General features: G+C 36.9%; 1 pseudogene; it reads left to right on the plus strand.

The window, feature by feature from the left end:
- Positions 1-2,196: 2,196 nt before the first annotated feature.
- LOC131831100 (ectonucleoside triphosphate diphosphohydrolase 6-like) lies at positions 2,197-4,666 on the plus strand (annotated as a pseudogene).
- The last annotated feature ends 9,584 nt before the right edge of the window (positions 4,667-14,250 follow it).

The following is a 14,250-nucleotide window of genomic DNA, read 5'->3' on the forward strand; positions in this document are numbered from 1 at the left end:
ATACTGACAATCAGAAGATATTGGAGGTATCAGCAATACACACTTATGCTGACTGGAGCCTTTAGCAAAGGCCTATTAAGTACCATCTAGTTGTGATGACTGGAAAAATTATCCGAGGCTGACTCCAGGTGTACTCTCTTTGAGAATATAAGGAAAGACACATTATAACACTTTTTAAGGGCTTAAGTAGTGTCTGAAATACTCATCACCTCAGGGCTTACATCAGAATAGTATTGTAATAGAGAAGATTCACCTCATCAGGTGGAAATGACATATTTAAGAATGTGCATCAGGGATGATCCCTAATATTAGTGGTCACATAAGGAGTTAACATGCCCTTGGCCCGACATTAATTCTTTCTTAGAAGTTACTTGATCCCATTAGGATCCCAAAAGGAGTTAAAACAAATAAACAAACAACAACAATAACAACAACAACAAAAACCCCTTTTCTCTATAATCAGTTATTAGAGAAGTCCCAACAAATATCATGGCTAAAGTTGAGAACCAACATTCAATCTGGAAGGCGACTACATTGTGACCAGTGATAGGTTTATTTGGCTGAAAAACAAAAACAAAAAACAAACAAAAAATATGTCCCTTAAACCAACAGAATTAAGAATGATAATTTCTCCCTTTATCAGAAGTATAAATAGTAATGACAATGGTAAGATTATGGATTTATATAGCTCCTTTATTTATATAGTAGTTAAGGGACTGGCTATATGATCAGGAAAATGGACTCTAGATGACTAGAGGATGAAAGGAAACCTACTCTAGGCCCTGTGTTATTAAGAGGGGGTTTCAAAGCGGGACAAACTTGTATTCATCAAAACAAAGTCCTTACAAAGTCAACAGCAACCAGGAATAAACAAGCTGTTATTCACTACTTGGAAGTGATCTCTTAGCTATATTAGATGAGCTGTAATAGAGGCATTTCAGGTACTACAAACAGGGGGAAAAGGGGAAGGGATCCCTTTCTCAAAACCTCACTATCAAGCATGTGCCTTGACTCCTTTCTCATTGCCTTCTGTGGGACAATTGCTGACCTATCAAAAACTTCAACCAGTGGCATAACCTGGAGTTTTATTCCCTCTAAACATATTTTTAAAAAGTCTTCCAAACAAAACTATTGTTTCCTCTATTTTAAAGGCATATTTTTAGATGTTTAATTTTGAATAAAAATATTCCTAAGTTTTAGATGAAAAAATCCTGTATTTTAGATAAAAGAAATTACACTGAAAGTTCTGATATCAGTGGTACCACCCCTGCTATTACTACTATTAGCTCCCATTAATTTAATATTTGTGGTGAATTCAATTTGTTTAATCACTTCACATGAATTCCCTTTAACTCAATTTCACAATTTTTTAAAAGAATATTGTTAATATCAACACCATAAGTTAACTGACTTTCCCAAGGTACACACCTGGTAAGTGAGAAAGTATATGAACCCAGGCAAGCTGCTTTCAGAAATGGCATTCTAAAGCACTTTGTTCTATCAGATTCCATAATACAGAGACATAATTCCTCTATATCTAGGTCACAGAAAATATAATATCATATATTATTATAAGCTTCTCAAGTATCTATGTGTGATTTTGGTCTGAATTTTTTCAGTAGGCATACATAGAAATTATTTCTTTTTAGAATTAGCTGGCCCATGGGGTCATTCCTGAGTATATACCTCTACCTCCAAACATGCAATCCTGCTTAATGCTTAGAAATAAATTTCAAAATGTCATTGTTTCTAATGCCTGCTATCCAATGAACTCTGCAGGAAAATATTCTACATTTTTTCCATGTGCTACAATGTTTCCAAAAATATTTCCAGGAGACAATTCTAGCTTCACTGGCAGAGAGTGTTGGAGCCAACTTTTCTGTAGTGTTTGGATGGCTTACCATATGAGTGTGAACTGATTTTGTTTCTCAGATTTTATAGTAGAAGATCACAAAAGTAGTTTTTAATTTATTTTTGGTTATGAGTAAGTGGTTGTATAATAACAAATTTGGCTTGCCTTTGTCCCAGTTTCTGGGAAGAAACCTCTACATCGTTGGAACGTCCTTGGTGATAGGATTGTCTTTGTGATTTATGGTGGGCTTCAAGCACACCTGATGGCTTATGCTGAGGTGGTTCAGGGTGTACTGGGCCCAGCATAGTTTGTGCTAAGGAGATAACTCAGAATAGAGGTTGGCCATGCCAGAAAGGAAGACCAATCATGTGAGGCTTAGGGCTTTGTGTTACATGGTATCAGTCAGATCTCTAGACAGCCAAGAAGAGCTTGAATTTCAGTTCAGTAGCATGACTAATGATTCCATCAGCAATCTACAAGTAATGAAACTCCAACAAAAACCTTAGACAATACAGCCTGGGTGAATGTTTCCGGTTGCCAATGCTGTGTGTTATCACATAGTGATGTGCTGAGAGGTTTGTTATCTGACTCCACAGGAAAAGGACAACAGAAGTTTTGTGTTTGGAATCCTCTAGGACCTTGCACTATGTTCTCTGCCTTTGGCTGGTTCTGATTTGTATCCTTTTGCTATAATAAAACTGTAATCGTAAGTTTAGTTCTTCCTGAGTTCTGTAAATTGTTTTAGCAAATTATCCAACATGAAGAGGTGGTGAAAACTCTCCGATTTATAGCCAGCTGGTCAGAACTGGTTGTTGCCCAGGGACCTTCAGATTTGCAGTTGTTGTTGAAAGTGAGGGCTTGTGGAAGATGATGCATTTAATCTATGAAGCCTGGCCTAAGTTTGGATAGTTAAAGGTAGAATTCTTTGCAACAGAAGAAGAGTGAATTAAAACATATGATTTTACTTTATAATTTAAAAATTTGTCGATAAAACATAGTGAGATATTTAAGATTACTCAACTTTGGTGTATTATCTACTATGAGTTTATGTGTGGTGTTTCAATATTGGAATTGTATTAACATTATACACAAAAATGTGTCTATTATGTTAAAATATTTCCATATGTTAAAATGTTGTCAAAATGTATCTTTAATTTAAGGATAATTTGCTTCATTTAAAATTTAGTGTACTTAGGGAATGTAGCAGGAGAACCGGAAGCAGCCTCCACCTCCTTGCACCAAGGGAATGACACGGACAACCGTGGATGGCACAAAGGAGGTCATGCAGGGCTCATGTGGAAAACCAGAGATCTGAACAACTATTAGGTAAAGAAATTTGGAAGTACCTCTGTTACGACTGAATTCTGTCAAAAGGCTTTGGAAACAATAGTGAAAATGAAATGATAAAGTGCATTTGAATTAGAGAAAGAAGCTGTGGACTCATGTGGACTCTGTCATGTACTAGGTATGCCATCTTAACTAAGGCACCCTTGGGAGCCTGAAGATGATGAAGAAAGCATCATCTCTGGGCCTGTTTGTGTGTCTGTTTATGGATGTGGTGTACCTCAGGAGACAGTGGTCTCTGTCATCTGGGGCTTCTTCAGCATCATCAAGGTGGCTGTGGGGGCAGGGGGGTCCAGTGCACCCACACCAATCTCCCCACAGCTGGAAGTGGTCATGAAGTTCTCTACAGGGTCATGTCTGGCATGGGAATTATTGTACCCACACATTCATCTTCCAGTTTGCACAGTGGCCCAGAGAAGCTCCCAATTTGACCCATAAAAACTTCAAAGCACTGAAGTTAGGCCTTTCTGCTTATTCTCATAATCTTGGGAGAGCAACAGAGATAACATTAAACAGGAAATTCATTTTATCTTCCAGAAGGTCACCTCTTTGTTTCTCATGAGAACAGCAAATTTATACCTATTACTAGGAGAAAAGGCTCAGAAGCAACTGCCAGAGACCCATGGTGAAAGAAGTGTTGGAGGTGTCTCCTTCCCTATAGGAGATGGCTATGTTTTCATCGTGAATGGGATAGGTGAAGGTATTTCAACATAGATCACAGTTTCTTAGCATTTTAAAGCCCCCAGGAAGAAGTAATACAAGCATGCTGGATTTGGGGGCAAGATCCACTTGGGTCATCTTACTTCTAAGAGTTAAGGGAACCCTTCTGACATGCCCAGTTGGTAGCACAACAGCATTCCAGATGTTTAACACAATCTATAATCTCCATTTCTACATGTACAAGGTCTTGTATCAATGTTGGTAAGAGGTTGGGAGGTTATAAAAAAGAATCTACTAAAGGTAGAAAGGAGTTGGTCAGCCCTGGTTTGTCTCCAGTTTCAAAGGAGAACAGAAACATGCTGAAACAACATATGGACTGTGAGGACAGAAGGTGGGTTAGCCTCTAAGAGTTGTGTGTGGACAGAAGGGCAGAAATCCTTTAAAACAAAGTGAGCAAAATGGAAGAATTAAAGAACTTCAATTTTTATGCATTTTCCTACCACCATGATTTTGAAGCCAAATTTGGCCTTATCAATGCAGAGAAAGGAGGCAGTCTTGTGGTTGGAGACTTTGAAACTTCAATCAAGTGTATGTGTTAGACAATTGAGACTCATCCACAGAACGACCCTTTTATATATATGCTTGGATTTCTCCTGTGTCAGCTTCCTACTGCAAGCATTCATGTTTCTGGGGAACAACATGCTAAAGCTGACTCAGAAAACTGACAATGTTAAGACTAGCTATGCTCTAGGAGCCATTTTTCATTACATTGACTCACTGAACCGACAGAAAAGTCAAGCCTCTTGGTAGCCCAGCTTCTCAGCTTCCTACTACCAAGCTGCCCTATTCCCCCCATCTCTCAGTCAACACTCAGATTTACCTTGGGACATCCCCCTCAAAGTGGTGACAGTCTCCATGAGAACAACAGACATTTTAAAAGGAATAAGTTCTAAGGCTCTAATGCATAAACGTCGTGACCAAAGTTGATAATACTGTATTGTATAATTGAAATTTACTTAGAGTAGAACTTAAATGCTCTCTCACACACACACACAAAAGTGTTAATTAACTAGATTGTGGGAGTCCATTCACAAGGATTACATGCATTGAATCATCATGTTGTATACTTTACATTTATTCTGGTTTATTTGTCAGTTATACCTCAGTAAAGCTGAAAAAAGTCAAAACCAGAAACTGATATTGCACACAAGAGAGGAATGAGGATGTCTGTTGATACACCCAACCTTGCAGTTTATAGCTCAGTTTGCCACAATCTGCCCAGTATATTCTTTAGAATGGATTTCAAAGCATGGAAAAATGGTTTTGGCAATCTCCCGCAACTTTAACTCTTTAAAATAAACAAACGGAGAAGAACAATGCACCTTTGTGTGACTCCCTACCTAACCTGGTCTGTCAGCTGGTTGGACATCAACCCATGTGATTTTATCCTTGATTTAACTGTTGAGGTGTTGGAAGGGCCCACAACATAGCCAAACTACCTCCTCCGTTCTGATCTTGGGGTGGGCGACGTTTTTGTGCAGACTTGCTCCAGGGACTTGCAAAGTTTGTTTCTTGGGTTGAGCTTTACTTCTTCATCTGGGCAGCACAGCAGCCTCACTGTGGAATGGCAGCTGTGTCTCTTGTGACCAGAAGACCAGAATGTTGGAAGAAGTCCCAGAAGAAGGGATAAAGTGCAGGTCCACAGATAATTAGTTTAGGTTAATATCATATATTTGAAGAATTTAATTTGCTGAATCAAATTTGAGTTAACAATAAGTCAAAATTCACTATTGCATTATTTTCCCATAATCCAAAGTTGTAAAATTTACATGATAAACAATAAAACCAATACCAAGTAATCACAAAGTCTCAATGGTCTCTTTCAATTGGCTGGAAGTGGGCCATGGACCGGACACGGGCAAAGTAAAGCTGTTTAGGCGAGTGACACTCAGCTTCTCCCTCCACACTACCCCCTCCCCCACCCATCCCGAGTCCAGGGTTATTGCTGCTGTGAGAGGACCTCCCTGTGATGCAGGAATCTTTTATTGTTCTCCTTGCTACCTGCCTGATTTTTTTCCTGGAGGAGGAGACTCTACATTCTCTGAGTGGGGGGTTTCTATAGACTGTCCTGGTTCTTCTCAGCATGAGCCAAGTAAAAGCAACACACACACACACACTCACACTCACACTCACACACTCACCTCTCTAAGAAAGGTCTCTAAGAAAGGTGGACTGGATCCTGGAGTAGACTCTAATGAACTTTGTGACCGAACATGTTTATCTTTTCTTTGGGTGTGGATATGCACAATTATTCAGATGTTTTCCTCAAATATTTGGCTGGTTTGATTTGGAGATAACTGACAGAGCTGTCACTGTGAACATGTGGATCCCAAGGAAGGGGGTTTGGGGTTACAAAATATCCCTTTGTAGACCTTCATGTGCCCTGGCTCTTCAAAACCAGAGCTTTAATGTGAACATGATGTTGAGAGTCGATTGCTGTTAAAAATATGTATAGTTGTGGTGTTTCAGTTTCCAGGTCTTTGAGTCACATCTCTGTAGTGCAGGTGTTGAATGGCTCATGGAAGAATCATGTTCCAACAGTACCCCCTTTTCTGGAAACTGACTCTGTCTAAGTGCGTCACCACCAGGAGCCACCTTTGCAGCCAAGCAATGGCAAAAGATGCTGGGGACTGCATTACACTTCTCATCCATAGATTCCAACTCAGGGGTCTGCCTGAATCAGAGTCCCAAGCATCAGTCTCTCTTTATTCTGTCTAGTGTCTTGAGCCACAACCAATTCACCTGCTGGCACAGAGACAGGCTTGATACTCGTCCCTTCCATCCTGTGTACTGCTGGGTAATCCCCCTTTATCAGCAGGCAGAGGTATATATGTTCCTTGGGAGAACTAGTCCAGTCATTCTGTGTAAGTATGGTTTAGGGTCTTCTGGTCCAGCCCTTAGAGTCATTCATGCAGAGAAAGTACTGTAAGAATAAGCTGAGTCTTGTGTGTTCCATCCAAAATAAAAGGTTTACAAGGGAAAAGAAATCAAATGTTCTCATAAAATTTTCTCAAGCAAGAGCAATACTTGTCAAAAATATATTAAATGTTGTTTAGTTCTTCAGTGAGTAAATTACAATAAGACCTTTAACCAATATGTAAATGTCTACAGCCTGAGAGTTAAATATATATTTTTTGTGCCTCAACCACATAAAACATCAGGATCTAACCCTATTGCCTACAGTCTTATGTTTCAGACAAAATTTTTACAATTAATAGAGTAAATTACAAAGGTTTCAAGCTATCAATTAATTTCACTTTCAATAATATTACATAAATATTTTTATCAAAAAGAAAGTAAAAGTTAGAGCTATACTAATTGGGTCATGCTTCGGCAAAAGAGATGGAGAATGGGACCATTTTGAACAGACAGAGGGTATGTTCTTAACTGCTATAAGGTGAACTATGAGAAGTTAAACTTTTATACAGCGAAGAGAAGTAAGTTCTCAAATTTTAAAGCTAATGTAATTCTATAGTTCAGAAAAGTGACGTAGGAGTTTTTCTTCCTCCGTTCTGTTTACAGACCACTGATGCTGTTAAATTTTGCTGAAACATTTCTGCAAACCAAAAAACATAAATGATTCAAAGAGGTAACAGAATAAGAAATCTGTTTCTCCTCCCAACATTAATTTATCTATTTCTTAGTAGAGTTTGTTTTTCTTGTTTTGTTTTGTTTGGATTTCAACTAATAGAACATTAATGAATGGAGTCAGATCAAACAAACAAGAAAAGGATTCAGTCCTCTCTGAAGCTAGAGTTCGGAGAGCCAGTGATCAGAAAGGCTTGCAAACATCCCTGAGAAGCTAAGTGGCAGTTTCTCCTTCTATATCTTATTGATCACCTCGATATTATAAAGGCAACCCAGTCCACACTGCCAAAGATCTTATTCAGATCTTACTAATTTACAAATTAAATCTCTATGTGCCATGAGAAACTGTTTCTGACATCACCAATTAAAAATTCCTTGGGAAGAATTTCTTACTGTTTTTGTGGAAGGGAAGTACCTGCTTCTTGTCCTGTTAGGTAGGACAGAACAGATGGAGCGCGGTCTCTGCAGCTGATTTCCATCCTAGCATGACAGCAATGTTTGAGGCCAAACTCATAGTCCCCTTTCAAAAGAATTCCTGGCAGTCATGTATGGGAATTTGATTAATATAATTATGTAATTGGTAAAGAAAGGAAATATTTTTTATTAAAAGTAGAGTCTAGTGATTAAATGATTTTTTCCTCTTTTCATATTTTAGCTATATTGCCTCTAATCATTAATCTGTAATAACAAAGAGGATTTAAAGTGAATCTCATATAATCATAGATTTCAATAGGGAATCTCGTGTTCTGTATATTCCTCCTGTAATAAGATTTCATTGAACTTTCTTAAAGCTTATTCTCTTCACTTAGATCACATCTGCATCACCAGCTTGTTCCTTTCCCTCAGGATTAAGGATTGTTTTAATAATAGGCCCTCCAAATCCCTAACACAATGTGCTTAACAAAATAAAGTGAAAAGAGCAGATGAAGTAAACCCTAGAGAAAGAAAACAGATTTTCCGATGTGCCTTTTCTTCCCACCATATGCTGATGAGCTGGATAAATAAAAATGTGAGTGCATGTGTATGTGTTTGTTGTTTTTAAGACTGTTTATTGAATACTAACGTTTGACCTTTGACTTTATCCTGTCCTTTACATACCTTTATAAATGATTAGTTGGTGTGTGTGTGTGTGTATACACATTTATATTGTGATTTGATTTCATTTAATAGGTCATTATTAGGAGACCAATATAAATGTATCTAACAAGGCTTCAAATGATTCCTGAGATAATGTGATTTAAAAATTCACATGTGTAGAAGAATCCTGAACTCTTTCTGTCATTAGGGTAGCTCTCGATAATCTAAAAAATAAACCCCCAAATTTCAATGACTCAGCATAAGAGAAGTTACTTGTCACTCATATAGCTAGCTAATGTGGGTATATTCCTGTTTGATGTGAGATTGTCTCCTCTGTGGGGTTACTTAGGAACTAGGTTACTTCCAGACTGTTCTGCTGTCCCCCAGAAACTCAAGAGTCTTCTGTTCTCAGTCCTCAAAAGGGTAAAGAGAAAGCAAGAGGAAGCCTCCTCTGATTCTTAACTAACTTCACCTAGACACATTTCACTTACTTCACTTTCATCTTCACTTTTATTGGAGACAGCCCTTATTACCACTCCAGGAAGGGTCTTGGTAATGTCATCTCTAGCTGAGAAGCCACTTCCCAATGAGAGCTGTATGACATGAAAAGGGGAGAAAGATTTTGTTGGAAATCAACATGTTGCATCCTCCATAAAAGTAACCAGGAAAGTTAAAAGAAGCTTCCCACCTTGAACAGAGTTAACCAATCTCAACTTTGTACAAAGCTCAGCGCTCACCAAATCTGAACTCTGACTCTAAATTTTCTCTCTGATAAGAAATTGTAATAAAATGAAACACAGATAATGCATAGCACCATTAGGAGTCTCTTAACTAGGAGTTGTTTTGGACTGTAGACTCTCACTCAATGGATAGACATGTACTTCATTTTGCAATTATATTTGTGAACTAGAACTTACCATATATAATAAGAGAATACAGTACACAGTCACAGTACACTAATTCATTAATATAGTTGATATACAGGTATTACTTGTGAATTACAGTGTGTTGACTAATGTCACAGAATTTGAAATTAAATAATCTATCACACAGATTATAGTTTATAAAATTAAGATAGTTTAAATTTAACTGCAGGTTCATTAAAATGTCAGTTAAATAACTATTGCAAATACAGTAATATGTATATTTGGGTCATTTTTATTGAATTCTACACAAACATTTCTATTTTGATTTTATTATTTTATTATTTTAGTGCTTGGTTGTATTATCTATTTATATGCTTTGTTATATACTTGTTCTTATATCTTTCCTCATTATTATTATCTCCTGCTTCTATACTTCACCTTACTGTTACCATCTCTGCTATTGATTAAATTCATTAAATATTATGATTGGGCTGATTTTCAGTAGAAATGCTTTGAGATAATTTGAAACCCACTAGGATTTTGGCTTCTAAACTACAGTATGGAAAATGGTAAACAGACTGCTAAGGAGAGACATAGCAAAAACTCATTAAAAACGCTAATTAACAAGCTGAATCTTTCTGACATACCCACTTCACTAATCTGCTAGCTAAACATATCATAAAAATGTGCCTGTGTTGGAAGTGAGCAAATATCCAAAGGAAGGCTATTTTGAATTTCCAGATTACTTTCAATTAACTGGATGCAGAACAATCTAGAATATGAACGGCTATGTTATTGAAATTGTATTATAATGTCTTAAATGAGCCATGGAGTCCTGCTACTGTTCCCGAGGCAGAATGACTGTTTCTGTTTCTTCTCACCCTTCTCCTTGCCCTCTTTCTACAGAACCAGTTATTTAATTTACAGGTTCTGCTACTTTTATTACATCATCTTTCACATTTTTAAAAAGATTTATTTATTTATTTTAGAGAAGGAGAGAGATAACTGAGAGGAGGGAGAGGCAGAGGGAGAGAGAGGATCTTAAGCAGGCTCCCCAGGGAGTGGGAGCCTGACATGGGGCTCGATCTTATGACCCTGAGATCATGACCTGAGCCGAAATCAAGAGAGGGATGGTTAACTAACTGAGCCACCCAGGTGTCTCTCATATTTTGAATTTGATTGCATTTACATTATTATAAATTTTATCTCTTTACTAGATAAAAAGTTCTGTGAAGTCAGGAATTATTTTTTTTTTTTCTTATTACAAGAAACCTGTATTGGAAAGTGTTGAATCTGAGTACAGGTATAGATGCTGCACTAGGCCTTTAAAAATTTGTTAAGGAGGTGGAAGATGGTATCTGGCTCCCAGTCCTGTTGAACACAGTTCTCCCTTCTGTGTGTGTGTGTGTGTGTGTGTGTGTGTGTGTGTGTAAAAGAGAGAGTGTATGGAGGCAGCTATAGCTTCCTAAAATACATTAGATGAATTTCTTTAATTTCTTAAAAAATGATACAAAAGTATAAAGAAGATAATGATAAATAATTTAATATTCTCTAAGTTGGGAATCCCATGGTTTAGATAGTGAAGATGGCAATTCATAGGTTTTAGTCAGTCTCTGGCCACAAAGCTAAATCTTTATTATTAATAAATCTAAATATTTACTATTTATTAATAGTGAATTTTATATCTTAAATTTATATATCTGTCTTCTGCTTTATTTCTATGTATACATTAAAAATAAAGAAATTAATGCATTTTAGGAAGATATAACTGCCTCTGTATACTCTTTTTCACACACACATACAGTTTTAAGGCATTGGTATGTGTCTCTTTCTCTGTCTCTCAAAGATATATGTGTGTATATATATACATATATATACACATACATATATATACTATATATATATATACTATATATATACATACATATATATACTATATACTATATATATACTATATACTATATACATATATATACTATATATATATATATATATATATATATACACACACACACACCAGTGTCTTCGAAATTTTTGCTGTTTAGTGAATTTTCCTGAAATCTTGAAAAAAAATGAGACATGGAGCGATCTGAAACAACCCAAGTATGGGTGACTTAAAATTTTAATTCTGGTTAATTAAAGGACAGGATCTTTACAGCAGTAAGTCATGTGAGATCATGGGCTCCACTATCTGGAGTTAGGAGATGGAACTTCAACAGGACACATGAGCACCTTCATAACTAAAACTATGATGAAATTTCCAGCTGACCATGACCATTTATGCAAATGTTTTTATTAAGTTGGCATTGTGGGAAGGAGCAACGACTTCTATAGAGGAAAGGAGATTCATAACAAAGCATTTTCTAGGTATTGCAAATTTAGCCTACTTGTTCAAGAAGGTGTGAAGACTGAAATTTAGACTGCAAAGACCTAAATTCTGGGTGGACCACAGGACAGTAGGGTGTGCACTTCCTGCAGCTCAGTGCTGAACAAGATCCTTCAACTTCAGTCCATGAGTATGATACTCTTTGGTCAGGGAGGAAACTATAGAAGAGCTTGTCTCCACCATCCATGTGGCCTATCCTTGGACATAGCTGTCACCTGACATTTATGTGACATATGTGCCATATTATATGAATTACATAACTCGCAGATTTAAAATATCTGCTACGTGACTACTTTCTTAATTTGAAGCATGCCAGTCTTTGCCCAACACCCCCTAGATATCTACCTGACGTTCTGCCACAGGAAATGGCAATCTATTCATTTGACCACCTTTCCTTCACCAAAGGATGAATAATATTCCGTTGTACGCTTTTATTACATTTTCTTTATCCTTTAATCCACTGATGAACATTCAGGTTCTTTTCATGTCTTGGCTGTTGTAAACAATGCTGCAACGAATAAGAGGGCACAGATATTTCTTAGAGATAGTGACTGCATTGCCCTCAGATAAATAATCAAAAGGGGATGGCTGCATCCTACAGTAGTTCTATTTTTAAATTTTTTGAGAAACTTCCATAACTGTTTTTCATAGTGGCTATATCAATTTATATTCCCACCGACAGTGCACTGAGTTCCCTTTTCTCCACATGTTCAACAATACATTTTATCTCTTTTGATAAACTCTTGTCTTTTGATAATAGAGGTACTAACATGTGTGAGGTGATATCTCATTGTGCTTTTGATTTTTACGGATGATTAGTGATACTGAGTACCTGTTTATTTACTGAGGAGACAAACCCATAAATACATTGTTAAGGCTGGTGTCCAAAAGATTACTGCCAATGTTTTCTTTTAGTTTTGTTGTTTCAGGTCTCACATTTAGGTCTTTGTGTATTTGTATTTTTATCCTCTTTACAATTTCTTTGAACTTTTTCTCTGCTATCTGGTAAGTACCAAAATTATTTCTTATATAACACATTGCCATTTGGGTATTTTATCTATCATTTACCTACCTGTCTTTTATTTCTATATTATTTATTTATTTATTTACCTATTTATTTATTTGACTTTTTTCCCTATGTGTCATGAATGCTGTTTCCTTTTATCCACTAGATTGCCTTATGTATTTATATTCGTTGTCTTCAATACAAACGTGATAATTCCGAGATCTATGTTATCTATTCTCTTTTATTTACTGTTTTCTTTCTTGGTGATTTGTCATGGTGTTTTGCTTCTTTAGTGCTTTGTAATTATCTTTTTCACTTGAGTGCCAAGCATTTTGGAACTGATCGGTGTGCAACAATTTCAGGTATTCTCTTCTGTCAGGTTGATTCCTGTATGAGGCAGTCAAGTTCATGCTGAAATAGCTCTATTCAATATTATTATTATCTTCATCAGCAACATCACTTGGCGTGGGTTAGATTCAGGTCATTTACTGCATACTTCAAATTACTTGACTTTAGGACAATAAACGTTTATTTTTGCTGGATATCTAATTTCATTTTAGCCCTTCTTTGCTTTATCTTCCTGCTAGTCCTGGGCAATTACAAAGCAGAAGAGAGCTCTCTCTTTCTCAGTTCTCCCTTCCTCAGTGCTTCCGCTTCTCTTTCACATGCAGATTTCTAGGATTTAATACTCACTATTAAGATTCAGAGAGACATTGTCTGTTCTTTTTTTTTTTTTTTTTTGAAGATTTTATTTATTTATTTGACAGAAATCACAAGTAGACAGAGAGGCAGGCAGAGAGAGAGGGAAGCAGGCTCCCTGCTGAGCAGAGAGCCCGATGTGGGACTCGATCCCAGGACCCTGAGATCATGACCCGAGCGGAAGGCAGAGGCTTAACCCACTGAGCCACCCAGGCGCCCCACATTGTCTGTTCTTAATGGGCCCAAGACTGGTATTTAGCAAAGTCTGTCACCTCTTCTGCTATTTCCCCACCTGTAGAGGGCTGCTTCTTTGGTTTAAGTATTTAAAGTGTCTATATTGTTTATCTCAGTTTTCTACCTTGCCACAATAGTTCTTCAGGCCTGATATATTTATACCTCATGGGGAGTTCTCTTTGAGGTCCTTCTTTGCTTTCATTTTTTCCGTGAGCACTTAGTGAAGACCCATGGAAAGAACTATCTCATTTTTAAAGTCTTCCCTTAACTCTATTACTCCAGAGAGTTTTCACTCTTAGGATAATTCTCACTTTGTCATTAAAAGGGTCATTATCATTCTCATCTGATTTCTTCTTATCCAGGTCTTTTTTTCTTCCCTCTGTTGATCCACCAAAGATAAAAGCTGCTATTGACAAGGCATATTCATTGAATTGCACATTAGTTCACAGGTTTTTTTTTTTTTTTTTTTTTTTTTTTT

The sequence above is a fragment of the Mustela lutreola genome, chromosome 5 (assembly GCF_030435805.1).
Source record: "Mustela lutreola isolate mMusLut2 chromosome 5, mMusLut2.pri, whole genome shotgun sequence".
In the NCBI taxonomy this organism is placed as follows: domain Eukaryota; kingdom Metazoa; phylum Chordata; class Mammalia; order Carnivora; family Mustelidae; genus Mustela; species Mustela lutreola.